Source organism: Hyalella azteca, unplaced genomic scaffold (assembly GCF_000764305.2).
Source record: "Hyalella azteca isolate HAZT.00-mixed unplaced genomic scaffold, Hazt_2.0.2 contig12337, whole genome shotgun sequence".
In the NCBI taxonomy this organism is placed as follows: domain Eukaryota; kingdom Metazoa; phylum Arthropoda; class Malacostraca; order Amphipoda; family Hyalellidae; genus Hyalella; species Hyalella azteca.
In genome coordinates, this window is record NW_025942297.1 from 2,225 (window position 1) to 10,723 (window position 8,499).

General features: G+C 41.3%; 1 protein-coding gene across 1 annotated transcript in view; it reads left to right on the forward strand.

The window, feature by feature from the left end:
• Positions 1–1,212: 1,212 nt before the first annotated feature.
• Positions 1,213–8,499, forward strand: part of LOC108667132 — a 35,049-nt gene continuing 27,762 nt past the window's right edge. The window contains exon 1 of the mRNA XM_047883236.1: positions 1,213–1,451. The gene's annotated coding sequence lies outside the window, so the exon portion shown is untranslated. The remainder of the gene's footprint in view (positions 1,452–8,499) is intronic.

The following is an 8,499-nucleotide window of genomic DNA, read 5'->3' on the forward strand; positions in this document are numbered from 1 at the left end:
AAATCGCGACACTGGAGGGAAGTTTGTAATTTCCATAATTTCATCGTTTATATATTCACTGTTTCGAGGAAGCACGATAATTTTGTACGCAATTTAGTTTATGAAAACCACAATGTAGGTTTGCACGCAATGTTGGCGTACAAGCATTGCTTGTACGCAATGTTTGTGATTGGTAGCCTTCTTTACCAGCGGTCTTTATAAGTTCCAGGCTCGTATCGTGAATACAACACGAACGCCTCATGTAAGTTCCAGTCTCGTATCGTGGAAACAACACGCATGCCTCACGTAAGTTCCAGTCTCGTATCGAGGATACAACACGAATGCCTCACATAAGTTCCAGTCTCGTATCGCGGATACAACACGAATGCCTCACATAAGTTCCAGTCTCGTATCGCGGATACAACACGCATGCCTCACGTAAGTTCCAGTCTCGAATCGTGGATACAACACGCATGCCTCACACAAGTTCCAGTCTCGTATAGTGGAAACAACACGCATGCCTCACGTAAGTTCTAGTCTCGTATCGTGGATAAAACACGAACGCCTCATGTAAGTTCCAGTCTCGTATCGTGGATACGACACGCATGCCTCACGTAAGTTCCAGTCTCGCTATCGAGGATATAACACGCATGCCTCACGTAAGTTCCCGTCTCGTATCGTGGATACAACACGCATGCCTCACGTAAGTTCCAGTCTCGTCTCGTGGATACAACACGCATGCCTCACGCAAGTTCCAGTCTCGTATCGTGGCTACAACACGCACGCCTCACGTAAGTTCCAGTCTTGTCTTGTGGATTCAGCACGCATGCTTCAGGTAAATTCCAGTCCCGTATCGTGGATACAGCACGCATGCCTCACTTAAATTCCAGTCCCGTATCGTGGATACAACATGCATGCCTCTATCAAGTTCCAGTCTCGTATCGTGGATACAACACGCATGCCTCAGCTGCTTGGGGATTCATCCTCGTGGCTCCACGTCGCAAGAGGATTTGCTCGACCAGTTTGTCGACATTAGCGATGTCCACTCGTTAATTTATCAAATTATAACTTGATACACGAGCGAGTGGATTACCGAGGTCTGGGGATGCGGTGGCTGCGCCGGCATGCATCGTTATCTGCTGCCCTGATAGCCGTTATCTGCGACGCCCTCAGTTGCGCGACTTGATCACAAACTTGCAAGATTCAGAAAGTGTCTTCAGAGTGAGGTGTTGTTGGCGCAGTGAAGTGTTCGCTCGTGCCTATGTATCTTGGTGTGTAAACCTGGTAACTATATTTAACTATCTTAAGTGTACCTAACCTGTGCATTTTGGTGTGTGAACCTGGTGACTATATATAGCTGTATTAATTAGTGTACCTAACCTGCGCATCTTGGTGTGTGAACCTGGTGACTATATATAGCCGTATTAAGCGTACAGCAACTGGGAACACTTCCGAGCTGCGTCATCGTGCACGTAAGTACCTCAAGTACTTCAATGGCGAAGTTACAGGTGCACTTTTCAGGAAATGTTTTATGAATGGAATATTTTTCACATAAACATTATTATCGTATTCACCAGCTGCATTATCCTAATTTCATCATTGTTTTCGCATGCTAATTGTTTTCCTGATATTGATATAATCGACGTCTGTCACTCAGGAGTATAAAGGAGCAGAATCAGGGTCCTTTTAGCGATGCAGTGAACGTGCAGCGCTTCTGCCTCAACAATAACCCCGGAAGCTCAATTTTCTGTTGACGAGACGCGCTCTTTAGGCGCGCTGCCGCCTCAGTTGCGTCGTATCCAGGATACTTATCGTGTCGGAATGTTGTATATATGGGCTGTTGGGACGCGGATCCCGGATACTTATCGTGTCGTGATGTTATCGGGACCTGAAAATGTATCGAATTATCGATGATAGCAGGGCATAGCAAACTTTTGGGAAAAAGATTGGACCAAGAATTACAATTTAATTTTAAAATTTACGAGAATTACATTGGTTCAGGAATTTAATTCAAAAGACAGAATTTTTCCATATTTTGAAACAAGTATCTACTGAATAGATTCTTATAAATTCCACAATCTAGTAAAATACGGGCTTGGATTGGCATTTTTTTCGTTAGCATACATTTGCTTTATTATTATAACCGCGATTATTGAGAACAGGTTGGGATGACGGGGTTCTAGAATTGCAGGGATTATCAATCCCTGACCACGAAGAAGCTGCTAGTTTGAAATGAATGAAAAATTGTCGCACAAAATTGGTCGTGCACACTCACGCTTTTTAAGAACATTTCCGAGCCCTGCTACCATCTCTGTTTCCCGCAGCGCATGAACGGTGCGGTGTGAAAAGCAAGAGGCCGCTTATCAGGCCGTACAAGATAACGAGCGTTTGTAACCTCTCATTTTGAAGGGTCATGCTTTTTTACATTCTACACGGCAAATTAAATCCTGCGTTTTGCTTTCTCTTATTCTCTACCTTTGTGTCGCCAATCAATTTCATCAGCTGAGCTGGGGAGGTTTTCTCTGGATGATGGAGATGGCGGGGCGCTGGTGATGAGGGAGGCGATGGCGAGGGCGCTTTGCTATGCCTAAAAATAGCTAGAGGGAGCTAGGAGCTACTAAATACTGAGTAAAATATTTCAACTAATGCAAATATTCAGAACATTATTATTTTACCGTACGATCATACCCTATCATAAAGTGTGAAAGAAATCTGTAACTGGCCTCAGTGTGGACTCATACTGGCCTTAACTACATAATCTGACAACTGAATTTATGATCAATAAGCGCAGAATTTGATCCAAGGTATTTTGACGATAAAATGAATATACATACACCTTATAAAATATTGCTTAGGCGGTATTTAGAAGTGGCTATATAACGGCTCTTAGTGACAATTTAAATTAAGGATAAGTTAATAAATAAAAGTCGGCGCAACCTCAAGAAAGTTGTTAGTATGAGAGCCAGTAGACGCACTTATAAGAATCTCAAGACAAGATAGTTAACAGAGTATTGACATTGCGACCGACGAAATTTGAAGCTGTTCACGTATCAGGCAATAGCCTGGCGGCAAGCTTTGCAGCAAAATTTAAACGCGTCAAAATATGTTAATTAAGCCGGGCCAAGAGATGAAATTAAATGCATTAGCTAATTAACAAGTGCCCATTGCATTCCTGAATTCAATGGCGTTAGCAGAAAGCTATTGCCAAGGCACTCAATGCCACCGACTTCACGAATTTGCTCTTTAATTTCAACTATCTGAACCTACACTTAAACTTACTGGTCGTTACTACACGAAAATGGACAAATTTCTTATAACAGCAAAGTATAACAAAACTAAGGGAAAAAGATTGGACCAAGAATTACATGTGCCAATTGACATAGGCACATTAATTTAAATCAGAAGACGCAGATTTTTTCATAATTTGAAACAAGAATCTTGCGGGAGTTCCAGGCTCTATGAAAAAATATTGGTTTGAACGGGCCTATTTTTTGGCCAGCATGCATTCGCTTTATTATTATCAACGCAATTCGAAATAATGGCTATGGAATGACGGTATACTAAACTGGTAGAAATTATTGACTCCGCGCTACTCCGGGCAAAGTTGACAGTTTTAAATACATTAAAAATTTTAATCATCAATTCGTTGTTTTTTCTCGCCCTCTTTTATATCATTTTCGGGCCCTGCCACAACCTGTTACCTGCAGCGCATGAGCTGCGCGGCGAGATAAGCAGGAGGCCGCTTATCAGGCCGGGGAAGATAACGAGTCTCAGCGCCTGCAACTACGCGTCTTCTGGTGCAGGTCTGAGCTTTTAAACTTCACGTTTGCGACTCAAAACTAAGTATTCCTCGAGCTTTTCTATATTATACTAAAGAATTTCTACCGTTTCCATCGGTTCGTTTGGGAAATTTGCGTAAAGCAGCCGTGTTTTACGGCTCAAGAAAACAATGGATTAGTTATAAAAAAGTCCGTGAGGCCATATTATTCCGCCAAGTTCGCACAACTGAAGTTCAATAAGAGGTGATATCACTTATGGACTATCAACTGAAATTCAACACAAAACGAATAGAGTATCTAATTCGTCCGTAACACTCATTACACTGCAGATCATCATTGTAGGCTGAAATTTGTTGCAGAAAAATGCTACAATTTCGAACCACAAAACCAGAGGGACACTGATTGTTGTTTTTCCTTCCTTCGCCGAGGTGATTTACCTGACGTCACAGATTTCGTTATCCGGAATAACCAGAATGAATATGTATGACCTATTTCTGGATCACAATTTGCTTACGTTAAGTGACTTTGAACATAAAACTTGTAATATGTTCACGTAACTTATATAATTTGAATTAAATTTTGAAAGATTTGTATCGTCTAAATTTCTTGCCACAAACGCAGCTATATATTTATAGTCGCCAATCCCTGCCACGCCGTTAACAGCGCCGCGTGTCCATCATCCGAGATAGCGCCGCAAAGAGGCTCCTGACGGGCGGCCTGTCATAAATGTTTATAAATTTCAGAGTTTGTGCGTTTGACGCCTGGCACTGCAATATACTGTATATGGGCTGTTAGGGCGCGTATCCAAGATACATATCGTGTCGGGATATTGTTGGGACCTAAAAATTTTTTTCAGGCAAACGCCCTGAGTTGCGCTGCACGATAAGCAAGAGGCCGCTTATCAGGCCGGGCAAGATAACGAGTGCTTGCAACCTCACATTTTACAGAACGTAGGGTCATGCTTTTTACATTCTGCACGCTAAATTAACTCCTGCGTTTTGCTTTCTCTTATTCTCTATCTTCGTATCGCCAATTAATTTCATCTGCTGAGCAGGGGAGCTTTTCTCTGGATGATGGTGATGAAGGTGTTATGGAGTTGATGGCGGGGAGCTACACGTGAAGTAATAATGATTGAGCAATATAGGAACTACTGGATCCTGCTGAGTTGAATATTCCATGAAATGTTGTTGTTTTAGAGTATTGATATTTTATTCGTACGAGAATACTCTATGATGAAGCAAAGAAGCAATCATAAGAGCCCTACCTGGCCTCTGTGTAAGTAGAGGAAGCGTCGGATCATGGCTCATTGCCGTCAAATAATTCAGCTGGGTAATGCAGCAGTAATTCAACAGAGTAATTCATTTGTAATTCAGCAGTAATTAAGCTGGCTAGGAGTTATTTCCAATAATACAAAAATTACAACATTTATTTCATCTGACAAACTCATTCCACTTTGGATCATTTCTCGGGCCTCATTCAAGTTTCAGAAGAGCGATGGAGGCTGCGAGACTCCGGTAGTTTTCTTCGTAGTCGCGCAAGGAATTTCCATGAAAATTTATTTTCTCTCCCACGATTCTTATTGTCATTATTTAAGCGACATGAAATATCAAACCTGATCGCAAGCTCAGCATTCATTTTTCGTTAAGGTAGCGTTTGAGTAGGAAAAGCGTTCATTTATTTACCTATATTGATGATATTTTATACCCACATGTTAAACACTTTTACAAGCCCATTTGTTCGTATCAATGTATTGACAAAACGAAAACAAACATAAAATGCAAAGAAACCGTAACAAATGAACTTTAAGAATTTTTTAATTCGTATAATTTTGTAAAAATTACATTATATTACCAATGCAAATGACTATTGCCTATAGAGCTAATTTTTCGGATATCGTTTTCACTTCCTTTGGCGGGTCTTTTTTCTTTTCCCCACCTTCATACTTTTTCCCTGCAATGCCGTGCAAATTCGTACAGCGCAGATATATGACAAATTTTGGCTAAATTTAAGTTTTATTTGGTACGTATGGTGTGTAGGTGTGTAGTGACACACTCATTGTACTAGGTGTGTAGTGACACACTCATTGTACTAGGTGTGTAGTGACACACTCATTGTACTAGGTGTGTAGCTGTCTCTTATACACATCTAGATGTGTATAAGAGACAGTAGTGACACACTCATTGTACTAGGTGTGTAGTGACACACTCATTGTACTAGGGGTGTGGTGACACATTGTACTAGGGATGTAGTGACACACTCATTCTACTAGGTGTGTAGTGACACTCTCATTGTACTAGGTGTGGTAAACATGTTAGTGGTACGTATAAAAGATGATATAATTAATAAGAGATATGACCTCGTCCAGCTTTTATTAGCATCTGAACATGATGCGACCACATTTGAGCACATTTTAGCCATTTCATCATCATTATACCAGGCCGCTTATCAGGCCAGGAAAGATATAGCGAGTGTTAGCGCCTGCAACTACGCTCATTTTGTGCTGGTGTAGTGCACAAAAATCGCGAGTTTCATTACTTTAAGCAAATTTTACCTTCTCCGTGAAGTTAACAACGCCACGTAGGAAGCTAAAGTCACGTTCGCCTCAAGCATTCAGTCATTACATTCAGGACCATCCTAGAAACTCATATGAATGAGCTAGGCCAATTGAATATGAATCCTTGCAATTAATTCCTGCATTATCTGTCATACTGTGTTGTTCATTACTTAAAATACAGACAGTTCATGATATGATTTGCTTTTACAGGTCTTCAAACTGTCAATGGTTCCATTTCATTATACATCATCCGTAACGACATATACAAGGTTGCAATTAGATCGTCAATTAAATTCCTTCGTGCTTATCTGCCTAATTACCAGACAACTTTCAATCATATAAGGAAATCTTCTCGTAATAATTCTTTTTCGTGAGTGAAAAGACTCGCCGACTCTTACGAAACACTGGTGTGGAGTAGTATTTTTGCAACCCTTCTATTTAACTTTATTTTTTGTTGTTTGTTTGTTTGTCTGTCTGCTACAAATCTTATAATTGATATTTAACACACTTCTACCTGTCCAATCGATCAGAAATCTTGCACACTTGCGCAAAGTTGGAGAAAATCCATGAATCAATTGGCTGAATAAATAAATTTACGAATTTAATTTTTTTGATATATTACAAAAAAATTTTAAATTATTTTTTTAATGTTTGAAAATAAAATTAGAAATTCATTGTAAATGTTTAACATTGGAGACACTGGATTCTTTGGAAGTGTTTTCTTTAAAAAGTTTTTGAACGTTCATATTATTAGCGTTCATAAATCTTGCATCCTGCTCGGTTTTCCACTCGGCTTTCATACATTCCATCAGTAACAGCTTCGTAACTGGACATATGAAATATGACAGCAATGCCGTTTTGCGATAGCTGGGAAATGCACAGGAATTGATAGACATCCGTTAGGCCACCAGGTTGCCGTTGATTTTTCTCGGTTCATGTTTAACACGAGGCATTCGTGCTTAGGTTACTGTAGAAAGTTAACCCTAGAACGCATAATGGATGTTTTACAATCGTCGAAAACACTCATTCTACTGTAGGCCATTGACCAGTTCGAAATTCTCTCCGTGATTGCGGCCGTTTGCCGTTAGCACCTTCGCAAACGCGACGATCTGGGCCTTTATGTCCAATTGAACTCTCGCCCAAGCAGTCTACGTACGGACAGCATGGGCTCTGGACAGCGAGCGGAGGGAAGAGGACCGTGAGTCATTGTCAGTGTCTCCCAATTGTCAGTGAGGACAATTAAACGGCCGCAAAAGTGCCGTGAAATGTCCTCGGCTTACATTGATTTGGCCAGTGTTAATGATTCAAGCGTTGAGGAGGCAGTGAGAGTAGGAAGGTGGAGGGACAGGAAGGAGGTGGAATATCGAAAAATTCAAATAGCAAAAATTTTAACATGTGGAGTTAGCTAATACCAGAAAGGACTTAATCGCATTATTCTCCGATTCAATCAATGGTTTTAGAATAGTTAAAAAATTTTTGTACTGAAACACTAACTCGATGCATAATTACATGGTAACTGCTAAAATAAATCTATAAACACACGAGAAATGCTGCAATTGCGTGGTAAAACTCATGCACAATGAACGGCAAACGAGAACAAACAGGACTATATGAAGGTATTGCTGAGCACCGGTATTCTTCAGTCTTTATAATCGTCAGGCGGCTGGAAGCTATCAGTGAGGGTGCGTGATGCGGCGAATCAGACCTGATTTCGGTTAATTTTGGATTACAAGAAAAGGTAAGGCAAAGAACTAAAGTCTGAAATTGCAATTCGTCTCATACGCAAATATCAAGGGGAATTTCGGCGAGTGCACCTCGTGAAACATATATTATTGTCATGCATATTAAAGTGGGTGATGTACCGTGCATGGTGGATGATGGACCTGCAACAAGGACGATGGACCGAGCATGACGGATGATGGACCTGCAACATGGATGATGAACGGAGCAAGGTGGATGGTGTACCGTGCAAGGTGGACGATGGACCGTGCAAGGTGGATGACGGACCGTGCAAGGTGGATGATGGACCGTGCATATGGTGGACGATGTACCGTGCAAGGCGGATGATGGACCGCGCAAGGTGGATGATGGACCGTGCAAGGTGGATGATGGACCGTGCAAGGTGGATGATGGACCGTGCATGGTGGACGATGGACCGTGCATGGTGGACGATGGACCGTGCAAGGC